Raw genomic sequence first — 13,125 nt, 5'->3', positions numbered from 1 at the left:
AATGGCGCTCAGCAAGCAATTCAGGGCAGGAGAGACGTAGCGCTCTCTCTTTCTGCCTCCTATGCGCCCCCTTCCTTCTGTTGTTGGGGCGTTGACCTGGGGTCTCACCCCTGTGTGGGGCACTGGAGAGCGTGCTCAGCACATGGACGGGGCCAGGGTCCAACTCGCGGCCTCATGCCCTGCGCGAGGTACTGAAGTCGAGGGACAATCTTCCGGGGGAGGGTGTCACTGCTCTTCCCGTGACACTGGTCATCGGAGGTCCAGTGGTCAGAAGTCAGTCACACCACCCCGCGCCTTCGGTAAGCCAAGAGAAGTGGGGGGATAAGCCCGGCACAGACCAACACGCAGGGTCCATCCACTTCTGTTTGTAATGGACCCAAGCTAGGGGTGACCCCGGTGTCTGCAGTTCGAAGTTCATCCAACAGCGGCTGACTTCCGCAGTGACCGGGCAGCTGCGGGTCCAGGCCCTGGGGAGAGTCCAGAGAGTGGCAAGGAGCGGGACACGCAGGACATGCTGGAGACCCTCGGACCGGAAGCAAGATGCAGCCTCAGCCCTGGGTGTTGCCGTGGCCCGTGGCCTGGGGCCCCGGGCTTCCGACCTGTCTCCCACCCAGAGACAGACGACTCGAGCCAAACCTCTGAAGCAGCCCCGGCACTGAAGCAGAGAGGGAGACGCTTCGGCTTTGAGCCGGCGGAATTGGCCAGCCTGAGCCCGAGAGCTGGCAGAGAATTCAGCCCCGAGCACCCGAGCATGGCAGAGAAGAGCATGCGGTGGCCAGGAGCTTGGCCCGCCGGGGCAGGCGTTGGCCCAGAGTGCCCGGCAGTGGCTGGCTCGGAACCTGGGCCGGGGCGGGGAGTGGGGAGGGGCACAGTGAGTGTGCTCCTCACCCAGTGCTCTGGCCCGGACGGCCCTGCTTGGCTCCCAGAGGCTCCCTGGGGCCTGGTGGGGATGGCGAAACCAGGCCTGGCAAAGTGCTCGCAGCTCCGGGCTCCAGGTGGGGAGAGGGGCAGTGGGGCAGAGGGTGGCTGAGCTGCCAGCCTCCCGCCCACCGGCCTCTGCCTTCGTTCCTGGGCCAGCATGTGGGCGCTGCGGCTCTGCATCCCGTGTGGATGTCGGGGGAGCCCGGCTCTGCACCCTGTGTAGATGTGGAAGGGAGCCCGGCTCTGTACCCCGTGTGGATGTCGGGGGAGCCCGGCTCTGCACCCTGTGTGGATGTGGGAGGAACCTGGCTCTGCACCTCGTGTGGATGTGCCTCTCCCACCCATTCCCTCTGGGACCCTGTGCCCTGCCTGAGTCTGCGAGGGGGGCACGGCTGCGGGCAGAGCAGGTGCGATCTGTGTGGGGGTTCAGGCGCCCCCCAATGCTTCTCTTGTCCTGGAGCTGCTGCTGCTGCCACTGTTGTTATAGGCCTGCTGGGAGGTGGGAGCGAGGCTGTCCTCGGCCCCCAGATGCCCGCCTGGGGAAACAGCTGCTCTGCAGTGGAAAGTTCTGGAGAAAGGAGCTTCTCGCCTGCCTCAGGGCTACTCAGAAAACTCCCTTCATTTCCATTCCTGGTTTGGAGCAGTCGGGGAAGGACGCTGGGCTGTTTGAGGCTCGCCCAGGAACGTCTTTCTGTTTGAGGGGGGGTTTGAGGCCACACCTGGTGATGCTCAGGCATGTAGGAACCACTCCTGGCAGTGCTTGGGGTCCATGGGGGATGGCGGGACTCGAACCCGGGTCGGCTGTGTGCAAGCAAATGCCCTCCCCGCTGGGCGATCGCTCTGGCCTGGCCGTGGTTGTTCCCGTGATCTCTGTGACTTAACTCAGGGCATGTGATTTTGCGGGGCAGGCCCCGGGCAGGATGGCAGCACCCGCCAGGGCAGGGAGCACATTCCCCAGGCTCTCTCCTGCGAGGGTCTGGAGTCTCCTTTTTCTGCCTGGGATTTGGGTCCTACCTGGCTGTGCTCGGGGATCACTCCTGGCGAGGCTTGGGGAACCCCGTGGGGTTCTGGGGATCGAACCTGGGTCAGCCGCATGCAAGGCGAAGGCTTGAGTCCTTGCATTGTCCCTCCGGCCTGGGGTACCCTAAGGGTAGGATTCACAGACTCAGTTTCACCACCCGGGAAGTGGGGGCAGTGGGGGTCTGTGGGGCTGGAGAAGACCCCCTCCCTGGCTCCCGCAGGCCTGGCCGTGGGTCTGAGCCAGACAGGAAAGGCCCTTTGTCCTTTCTAAGATGCAGTTTTAATCTAAAACGGGGCTGGTGGCACTTGGGCACATTCGCTCCCAGTACGGGAACATTTCCGAGCAGGTGGAGGGGCTCCTGGGTTAGGGGGTACATGCTCGGAGCTGGCGGGGCGGGCTCCGCTTCCAGGCTTTTGTCCACACAGCAAACTGCTGTATTTTTCTTTTCCTTTATTTATTTATTTTTTCTTTTTGGGTCACACCTGGCGATGCTCAGGGGTTCCTCCTGGCTCTACACTCAGGAATTACTCCTGCTGGTGCTCGGGGGACCATATGGGATGCTGGGAATCGAACCCGGGTCGACTGTGTGTAAGGCAAACACCCTACCACTGTACTATCACTCCAGCCCCCAAACTGCTGTACTTTTCAACTGTGTGTGTGTGTGTGTGTGTGTGTGTGTGTGTGTGGTGCCAGGGATGGAGTCCAAGGCCTTGACCACAAAGGCAGGAGCCCCTCACAAATGTTTAGAAGGGGGCCAGAGTGATAGCACTTGCTAAGGGGGAGGGCGCTTGCCTCTGCACACAGCCGACCCAGGTTCAATCCCCAGCACCCCCTACGGTCTCCTGAGCACTGTCAGGAGTAATTCCGAGCACTCGCCCTTCTCCTGGACTCTTCCTCCCCCCGCCCCCAAATGCGAAAGGCAGGTGCTCTGCTGCTGAATTCCAGCCCTTCCGTGCTCGGCTCTAACGCACACTGATCCTACCGTGTCCTGCGTCCAGGACAGAGTCCTCCCCGCCAGTGCTCCCGGGCCAGCCTGCACCTACCCCCCGGACGTGCCCACCGCCTCCCTGTCCTGGGCCCCTCACTCCCCCATTTTCCAGCCCTCGAGGTCAATGGGCAGCCATGACTTCCTGAGGACCACGGGCTCAGCACCTGGGACACAGGCGGTGGGTGACAGACTCATGTCATAAAGGGAGACAGACAGATAGACAGACAGACAGACACTGCCAAGACCCAGCCTGGTTGAGGCCTGCTGCACTGTGGGTTTTGACCAATTGGGATTTTGGGGAAAACCCATAGGACAGACCACAGGGCCAGGCTTTAGGCCATGGAAGAAGGGGGGGTCTCTTCCTCCTCCTCCTCCTCCTCCTCCTCCCCTCCCCATCCTCCTTGCACAAATTTATCTGTTCGTGTGTGCACGTGCGCGTGCACGTATAGATACGTGCTATAGGTATCTTGGTGACTTTTTTTTTTAATTAAGCACAATAGTTTTTACTTAAAGAAATTTAGCTTGAGAGATGTGAGCAAAGAGAAAGAGAGAAATAGGTGTTTTTCCAATTTGCTTTTCTGGGCTACAGCCGGCAGTGCCCAGGCCTTACTCCTGGCTTTGTGCTCAGGGATCACTCCTGGCGCGCTTGGGCGGCCAAATATAGGATTCCAGGAATGGAACCGGGGTGGGCCGCATGCAAGGCATGAGCGCCACCCACTGTACTATCATTCCGGCCCCCGACAAGTAGGTGTTTAAGAGAGAACATGGGCTTCTCCAGAATGGAAAAGGCAGTGGCATTTTCTTTTCCTCTTTTGGTATCTGGGCCACACCGGGAGTGCTCCGGGACCATTCCTGGGAGGGTCAGTGCCTGGGGCTGACCCCTAGTCAGCTAGTGTGAAGCAAGAGCGACTGCCCCTCCCTGCCCCACTGGTGCATCCTGTATGGAGACTGGCAGTGGGGCTGGCCCGGGGCAGCCCAGAGGCCAGGAGGAAGGTTCTGGCGTCTCCAGGGGCTCACAGGGCAGCCCTGTCCCTGTGTCCTTACAGCCAGCAGAGGCTGGACAGAGGAAGCCGCCTCTCTGTAGGGCTGGGGCCAGGGGCCAGGTGCAGGAGTAGGGGGCGACCCGGCCCATCTCTCCCTCACTCAGCGTGGTCCCCGCCTGCCCCCCGAGCACCCCTCCTTCTCCAGCCAGGAGGCTCAGGTGGGCTTCTGCCTCCATTCCCGGGGTCAGGCCTCCCCTTTAGCAGGCCCAGGAGGGGCGACTCCCCCAGCGGGGGGGCGCCCAGCCCAGGGAGGGACCGAGCTGGAAAAACCAGCAAGTCCAGAGCAGTCTGTGTACGCACTGTCCCATGGCTGTGTCCGTACCATCACGCGTGTGTGCCCACACCGTCACGCATCACTGCCTGGAGGTGGCTGGGCCCTGCCACCTTCGCAGAGCTGGGACCCAGAGCATCCCCACCCAAGCTGGAGGGGGTCAGCAGGGGGCCAGGAGGCAGATCTGGGGACAGGGAGGGAAGGTAGAGGAGAGGGAGAGCAAGGGAGACAGGGAGGGCGGGGGAGGCCTTGAACCAGGTTGAGGTGCGGTACCCAAGAATAGCCGAGATAAGTATCAGGAGGCTCACTCCATGGCTTGGAGGCCAGCCACACACGCTAGGGGAAAAGGCAGCTCGGGTAGAGGAGGGAGCACCAAGTAAAGGGTGTTGGGAGGATCCTCCCAGGGTGGGAGAAGCATGCTGAAAGTATAGACTGAACATGATTGCCACTCAATGCCTCTTTTGCAAACCATAGAACCCAAAAGGAGAGAGAGAAAAAAAGGGAATGCCCTGCCATAGAGGCAGGGTGGGTTGAGGGGCATGGGGGGTGGGAGGGATACTGGGACCCGTGGTGATGGAAAATGGGCACTGATGGAGGGATGGGTGCTCGATCATTGTATAACTGAAACCCAAGCACAAAAATTTTTAAGTCTACAGCTGTACCTCATGGTGTTTCACTAATAAAAATTAAAAAAAGAAAGATTGAGGTGCGGTAGAAAGAAGAAATAGGACAGAGAGAGAGAGAGAGAGGAGGGAGGGGAGAGGGGCGGGGAGGGAGGGAGAGAGAGAGAAGGAGAGAGAGGCAGAAAGGAAGAAAGAAGGAAAGAAAGGAAGGAAGATGAAGAGCCAGAGAGATAGCACAGTGGTTAGGGCGCTCGCCTCACACACAGCTGAGCTGGAGTCTAGCCCTGTCACCCCATGTGGTCCCCCGAGCCCTGGCAGGAGTCACTGCTGAGCACAGAGCCAGGAGTAAGCGCTGAGCACCGCCAGGTACGTCTCAAAAACAAACCAAAGAAAGACAAACAAGCCAGGAAGAAAGAGAGCGAGCGAGAGAGGGCGGGAGGGAGAGAGGAAGAGAGACTGTGAGAGCGGGAAAGAGGGAGAGGAGGAGAGGAAGGAGAGGGAGAGAGGCGGAGAGAGGGAGAGAGAGACTGAGAGGGAGGGAAACGGGGGGAGGGGAGAGTGGGGTGGGGCGGGCGTTGGGGTGGGGGGTCTCTGCACAGGTGCCCAGGGCTGGCCAGGTGTTGAACAGGGCAGCGTGCTGGGGCACTCCCGGACTTGCACACCTTGCGGTGGGTCTGGGGCACCCCCGGACCAGCCTGGGCCCCTCACTCTGCCTGATGCCCCCTGGGAGGCCGAGAGCCTGGTGCTTGCTGCCCAGGGGGTCTCCCTGAGCAGGTGAAACTGGGCTAATTAGTGCTCAGGAGCACGATAACGGCCCCTGGAATGCTCCCTGGGGGGCGGGGGCGGCCAGGGGGCCACGGGAGGGTCTGGTCTCTGCCCGTGGCCCGGTGGGCCGAGCCTCCCTCTGGTCGACCCCCTCAAGCCCGAGACGAGCTTCTCCCACTGAGGTCCCAGGTCCCCGCGGAGCTGGTCCGGCCTCCTGGGCCCCCAAAGGCCCCTGGGCTCCCCTTGTCTTCATAGGGGCTGTGTCCAGCGTGGGTCCCCCCCCCCCGTGCCCCCTGGTCAGGCAGGAGCTGCTGTGCGCATGGGGAGGGGATGGCCCCCCCTCCCCCCCACACCTCTGCATGCAGAGCTGAGTGTCCTCCAGCTCAGCGGGCCTGCGGGCGTCCGTCGGAATGAATCACCGGCCAGGACCGGCTCCGGGTTATCTTGGGCTGGGCCTGGCCGGGATGAGGCGCCATATCAAGGACCCCCTTGGCGTGGCACAGAGGCTTCTTGCCTCGAGGCACAGATAACAGACCCCCCCCCCCACACCCCCCAGCGCACATACACGCCGGGGGCTAGCGCCAGCCTCCGTCCCGGCCTCCTGGCCACTCTGAGGGACGGGGTGTGGCTGGGGTGCTGCTGTCACCACCGTTTCACCCACTTCTCCGGGAGGGCGGGCTGGGAAGGGGCGGGGCGGGGCGTCTGGAGGGGCCCTCCTGCCCCCCTCCCCACCCCTGCAACGGGGCCCCGGGGGCTGAAATGCCTGAGTTTTACGAGTGTCCTGGGGCACAGAGCTGCTGAGAAAGTGGACGCAGCTGAGGGTTGCGCCTTCCAGGATGGACGGCGGCCCCGGTGTGCCTCAGTGTCCCTAGTGGGAAGCAGGAAAACAAGATTCTGGGCTGGCTGGCGAGGGCCGGGAACGCACCCTGTGAGGGGTGGGAACCAGCCCGCCGGTGAGGGCCGCCGGTGACTCTGCGACTGTCACCTCCAAGCCTGATCACTCCCCAGCCCCACCCACCCTGCTTCCCAGCCCATCCCGGTCCCGATGCGGGTGGCTGATTCACCTGCGGGTTGCAACAGCCTCCGCACGGCCCCTGCTCCGAGGCTTGGTCCCAGGATGGCGTCAGCGCCGCGAGCCACATCACCCCGCCACAGTCCCAGGAGAGAAAAGCCTTTTAGCCGCCACCTGCAGCTGCTGCCTGACACACGTGCCTCCACTCTCCTCTCCTCCTCGCTCGCTTTCCCTCTCGGGAATCTGGAGCCCCCTGCCCCAGGGCCTTTGCACCTGCTGCTTCTGCCACTGGCAGGCTTTGTTCTCTGCCCCCCTCTCACCCCCAGTCAGTGCCCAACTCTCAGAGCAGGGGCCTCTCCCGTGGGTGCAGGAGGAGCCTACTTGGCACCCACTTCCAGTTCCCATGCAGTGCCGGCTTCCTGGGGGAGCCCTTTTCTGGAGGATCCCCACCCTTAACGGGGCCTGACCCCTCTGGAAAGTGCTCCCACCACCACCACACATGACCAAACAGTAGAGGGACACGCAGGCAATGGCCTGATTGAATCAGGGGTGTAGGCGAGCCTTAGCTTGGAGGTGGCCTCCGCGAGGGTGCGGCTGGGAATGGGGACCACTTCCCAGCAGGCCCCGCGGCTCTCTCCTCCGGCCTCCCCGGGGCATTCCTGCGTGAGTCAGGCGCATTCCAGGCTGCGTTTCAGGCCCTGAGCAACCTGACCCCAGACACGTGCGGAGCCAGCCCAGCCTCCTCTGCAGTGCTCCCGCTCGGTGGGGTGGCCTCCTGCCCCCAGCAGGGCTGCAGGTGAGCTTTCCCTTTGCTCAGGGGGCTGTTTCACGGGCTCTGCCTCAGCCCCCCCAAGAGAAATCTCACGTGGAGGCTCCCGCCCCCCCCCCCCCCCCCGCGTCTCCCCAGTGCGCTTCTCCAGGTGCGGCACGCAATAGGTGCTCAAGAAACACTTGTAGACTCGTTGAGCGGATCACGGATGGAGGAGTTGGGGGCTGGGGGCTGCTTCCTGGAGACCCCAGGTTCTGCAATCTCGGGGCTCTGTCCTCTCCCCCACGCCGGGCTCCTCCTGGCTTGCTGCCAGCCTGGCAGGTCCGAGCATCCTTGAGCCCAAGAGGATGAAAAAGCGCGCACCCGTGAGCTCAGCCAATCACTGCGAGGGGCGGGGCGGGGCCAGTGCGGCCTGGGCCAATCAGCGCCTGCCCTTGCCCCGTGGGTGGGACTCAGCCGCATCCAGGTGTGGGACCCTTGCGGCTGCGGCCAGTTGGCGCGTCCTGCTGGCTCTGTAGCCCACCCTGCCCTGCCCGCTCCCCCGTGGGAGGCGAGGTGACGGGACCCGCGGCGGGGAGAAGGTTCCAGGCAAACGCAGCAGCCTGCACCTCAGTAAAAAGTTGCATTCATTCTCTTGCCGATTTGGTTTTGAGCCACACCCGGTGCGCTTGGGGGTGACCTTCATGTGGTGCCAGGGGCTGATCCTGGCCTTCCTGTGTGCGACACATGTGCTCCAGCCCCGGGAGCTCCTCTGGGCCCTCGCACCCAGCGACCAGGGCGGGTGGAGAGAGAAAGAGACGCAGAGACACGGGGCTGGGGAGGCAGAGAACCCGCAGGGGGCCTGGGGTCCCCGCTCCCCCCCCATGTCTCCACACCTCCTCCTGTCTGACTTGAGGTCCTGGGCACTGACTCCGGGACCTCCTCTGGCAGACGGGATTCCCCGACTCCAGACCTCCGGTGGCAGTAAATGACTTTGAGGGGTGGTGGGAGCTGTCAGCGGGGGCATCCTGTCTGTCCCCAGGGATGGGGCGGGGGGGGGGGGGGAGCAGGTGTGGGGCGGGACAGCTCCAAGTAGTCATGGTGCCGTGTCTCGCTGCCCAGGCCCTAGGCCCAACCCTGAGCAAGGTCAGGACAGGACCAGAACGGCCAGGGACCGCCTCAGAGGCAGGGGACAGGTCCCGGCCGTCACTCTCTTCTCTGAGATTCAGTTCCTTGGTCCGCAACCCTCTGTCAGGGTGGCTGTGAAGGGTGAACTCGGATGTGCAGTCAGTGGAGGCGTGGGACTGGGGGGCTGGGGTCCCAGTCCAGGGTGGCTGCAGGGACGTGCCCCGAGCTAGAGCACTTGCCCTCCACGCCAGAGACCCGGGTTTGGTCCCTGGCACCACACGGCTTCAGTCTCCGCTTTGTTCAGGGCTGCGGTCCAGAGTGGGGCGTCTAAGCGAGGTCACTGGCCAAGTGTGGGTGCTGAGACTAGGCGCTGAGCAGGGCCCTGGGTGCGGCCGCTCCTCTGCTCCTCTTCCTCCCTCCCCTCCTCCTCCTCCTTCTTCCACTTCCTCCTCCTCCTCCTCCTCCCTTCTTCTCCTCCTTCTTCCTCTCTTCCTCCTCCTTTCTACTCTTTCTCCTTCTCTTCCTCCTCCTCCTCCTTCTTCCTCTCTTCCTCCTCCTCTTCCTCCTCTTTCTCCTTCTCCTCCTTCTCTTCCTCCTTCTTCCTTTCTCCTCCTCCTCTTCCTTCTTCCTCTCTTCCTCCCCCTCTTCCTCCTCTTTCTCCTTCTCCTCCTTCTCTTCCTCCTTCTTCCTTTCTCCTCCTCCTCCTCCTTCTCCTTTTCCTTCTCCGTTCTCTCTTCCTTCTCCTCTGCTTCCTCCTCCTCCTCCCCTTTCGGATTTTGGGTCACACCTGGTGGCGCTCAGGGCTTACACCTCCGCACTCAGTGGTCACTCCTGTCAGGCTCGGGGACGACGCTGTGGAGTGCTGGGGATCGAGCCCTGGTCCACTGTGTGCAAGGCAAGTGCTCTCCCCATATTGCTCCGGCCCAGGATTTAATTCTCACGCTGGTTTGGGAGCTACACCCAGAGGTGCTTGGAGGCGCCTCCTGGCTCAGTGTCCGGGGGACCATGGGAGCTGGGGATGGAACCAGGGCCGCCCACGTGAGAGCCTTGCTCCAGCCTTCCTTTTGCGCTCTCCATTCCTGCGGGTCAAGCAGATGCCCGCGTCCGGGCCGCTCCCCTCGGGCCTGGCAGCTGACACCATCACCCGTTGGGGAGGTTGCAAAATCTTCCTCCTTCACCCATCGATAAAGGGTGCCCATTGCAAAACTCGGCGGGGAAATTATTAAATGTTGTGTCACGCCGTGGCCCGGCCCTGGGGGCCCCTTTCCTGCTCACTCTCTCCCTCAGTGGCTCCGGCTGACGGAGGCTGGGGGCTGGACTCGGTCTTCAGGGACTCTGGGCGGCTGGGCAGAGCCTGGGCTCAGGTCCTGGGTGCACCCCCAGCCCCTGCCCCTTGGCCTCAGCCCGATTCCAGAGGCCCCTGAAGGGCTCCTGCTCCGTCTGAGCAGAACCTGGCTCACGGTCCTGTTTGTGCTTCGAGCTCGTCCAGGCTCCCTTTCAGAGCACCGGCCAGTCCTTGCCAGAGCCACTGGGCCCTGGCCCGGCTGCCCCGTGCCTTTTGTCCTCTCATCCGCGCTCCTTGGTCCTGGCCTTTGTGGCTTGCTTGTTTTGGCTCCAAAATAACAGGCCTGAGCTGACCCCAGGACCTTTGAACTTGCTGCCCTGCTGGCACCTCCCTCCGCTCTTTGACACGGATCTCACCTCAATGTCCCCTTCTCAGGGAAACGTCCCCTGACCGCCCTGGTGAAGCGTCACCAACTCCACGGGCATCGTGGTGCCGGTCCTCCCCTTTCCCTGCCTGCCCCGCCATCAGAGGCCTCTGTTCTTACTCTGTCCACCATGGTCCCTTCTCAGGGCAGGTGCCTGAAGCCCGCTGTGCTCCCTTGGCACCCTATGGGCCTGGCACACAGTAGGTGCTCCCCAAAGACAGACGGAATCGGAGACGATGTAGAACAGGAGGGGTAGCCAGGGGGAAACCCAGATGATGCCTCGCCAACCCCCCTCTCCCCTGTCCCCGCTTTGGGCTGCAGCTGGGGGCTCTCCTGACCCCCAGCCCCCCCAGTGCCCCCAGACTCCCCGCCCTTCAGGGCCTGTCCCCAGCTCCTGGCGTGTGCCCTCGCTGTCTTTATCACCCGGCCCTCGTCACCCCACCAGCTCTGTGAGGACAGGACAGTGTCTGGGGGCCCCGCGACCCTCTCCAGGCCGCCCCCTGCCCCTGCTGTGGGCACCCCGGGCAGGACCGCGGCCGGGCCCTTCATCCTGACAAGTCCCCCTAATGACACACTGTCTTAATAGGCGCATAAAGGGGACGAATCTGATATTCTATCTGGGCTCTCGACAATAGATACAATCAGCGGCCGGCCACAGTTTGCTAACTCATCCTCTATCTCCACGCTCCGCCTAGATTATTATCGGCTTCCTTAATTAAGTGGAAGGGAAGCACGCAGGCAGGCAGCCGAGCCCTGGCCCTGCGGAGCCGCCCGGCCGGCCCTCCCATAAGCCGGGATAATGCGACTCCCACGCGGGGCGAGGCACCTTCTCCGTCCCAACCCCCTGTCCAGGGCTGGGCTGTGCCGGGCCCGTCAGCCACCAACGCTCACCACCAAGGATTTGAACCGGCGGCCCCCGGGGCTGGGGCTGGCCGGAGACTCGCGTGGTTTGGCACTTTAGCTGAAAGTCAGGATGAGTAGCTGGCCCCGAGGAGGAGGGTGGGCGGGGAGGCCTGGGCGCAGGCTTCTGGGGTGCCTGAGAAAGCGTTACGGGGAGGGTGGGTGCGTGTGCGTGCGGGGGTGGGGGGCTCAGGAGGGGCTGCAGACCTCCACCCCCATTCCACGTGCTAGGGCTGCTCCAGGCATGGGGCGTCAGGAACCCTCTGTAGGACCCGGTCAGGACCCAGAAGGCCCAGTGAGCCTGGTTCACGTTTCCAGACTCGGGGGTCACAAAGGGACTGTGACAGACAGAGCCCCCGCACTCCCCCTACCGGGGGTCTCTGGGCCATAGAATGTTGCCACTGGCTCCCCTGGGAAAAGTTTCATTTTTTTTTCTTTTTGGGTCACACCCGGCGATGGACAGGGGTTCCTCCTGGCTCATGCACTCAGGAATTACTCCTGGCGGTGCTGGGAATTGAACCCAGGTTGGCTGCGTGCAAGGCAGATGCCCTTCTTGCTGTGCTATCGCTCCAGCCCAAGAACAACCTTATTATTATTATTATTATTTTTCTTTTTGGGTCACATCCGGCAATGCACAGGAGTTCCTCCTGGCTCTGCACTCAGGAATCACTCCTGGCGGTGCTCAGGGGGACCCTATGGGATGCTGGGAATTGAACCCAGGTTGGCCGCGTGCAAGGCAAACACCCTCCCCACTGTGCTATCACTCCAGCCTCAGGAAGAGTTTCATTTGCTGGGATGCTGCGTTGCTGCAAGACCCAGCCTGGGAGCAGGGTGGGAGGCAGAGGCCTTGGTCGCGAGCCCCTGGTGGGAGCTGGTCCCAGCCCCCGTCCCCCCGGGATGAGGACAGTGAGCGGGGGCTGGACAGTGGGCAGGAGGCCGCGATGGGGTGGGTCAGGCCATCCCTGTCCCGGCGGAACGGGAGGGGAGCCCGTTAGGTTTCTCCCATTTCCCTTCCAAAGGCAAGAGGTGCTGGGGGAGGCTCAGGCTGGGTGCCAACACTCCAGGCTGACACCCACAAAGCCAGCTGGGGAGCCGCGCGGCTCCTCCCGGCCCACAGCGCCCCTCTGGCCGGGAGGAGGAACTGCAGGCGGCCACTGTTGGGTCCTTGGCTCCAGCCTGGGCCCCTGCGAGCCGCCGGGACCATCGTCACAGGCCCCTGGGCACATCTGAAGAGCATTAAGCAGCCGGTGCCCTTGGTGGCGGTGGCGGGCTCCCCACGATTGACGCGGGAGGGTGAATAACAGTCCCGCCATCGTGAGTGTTTGCTAAAAATAAACTTGACATACTTTTGCGTTGGGAAACAAGGCAGATTCCAAACATTCTCAAAGGGCAGAGGGGGGAAGGAGGGAAGAATGGAGCCGGAGTTTTCGAAAAGCCGGGCGATTCATTGGCCTGTAAACAAATGACTCACGCTCTTTCCTGGCTGTTTTTCTTTCCGTTTTGCGTGGATTTTCACAGGGGTCAGGGAGGGGGGCCGAGTGAGCCAGGCCGGTTGGCGAGACGGGGCCTGGGTAGGTCCCCCCAGGAGCCGGAGGGAGGGTCTCGGGTGGGGAGCATGGCAGGTGCCACCGCGAGGGGCCAGGACACCGAGGCGAGGGTGGTGAGGAACGGCCGCCCTGCGGGGAGGCGCACGCCCCTACCCACGTTGTCACTGGCTGTTTCTCCGGGCATCCCTGCTGGCTGGTGGTCCCCGCGGGGGTCTCGGGACTCACCCGGTGGCCTGTTTTCGTGTCCACAGCACTCAGCACCACTGGCAGGCAACGGGGGAGCTGCCCCTCTCTGAGCGGTCAGTCGCTCTGTTTCACAGAGGCATGTGGGGGCAGCCAGCCGTGTGCCCGCCCGAGGGTCCCGGGAGAGACACGCTGACGGGGGCGGGGGAGCTCTCAGCCACGGGGGCGCTTGCACGCCCACCTGCGCGCCCCACAGTGTCCCTCTC

The 13,125-nt window shown here is 63.0% G+C and overlaps 1 protein-coding gene across 1 annotated transcript in view; it reads left to right on the top strand.

Moving 5' to 3' along the window:
- SLC9A8 (solute carrier family 9 member A8) overlaps window positions 1-12,720 on the top strand; it is a 261,909-nt gene extending 249,189 nt beyond the window's left edge. The window contains exon 17 of the mRNA XM_056108471.1: window positions 12,705-12,720. The gene's annotated coding sequence lies outside the window, so the exon portion shown is untranslated. The remainder of the gene's footprint in view (window positions 1-12,704) is intronic.
- Window positions 12,721-13,125: the final 405 nt, after the last annotated feature.

Source organism: Sorex fumeus, unplaced genomic scaffold, assembly GCF_029834395.1.
Source record: "Sorex fumeus unplaced genomic scaffold, SorFum_2.1 ptg000213l, whole genome shotgun sequence".
Classification (NCBI taxonomy): domain Eukaryota; kingdom Metazoa; phylum Chordata; class Mammalia; order Eulipotyphla; family Soricidae; genus Sorex; species Sorex fumeus.
The sequence above is the reverse complement of the archived record's forward strand: the minus strand, read 5'-3'. Positions and strand labels throughout refer to the sequence as shown.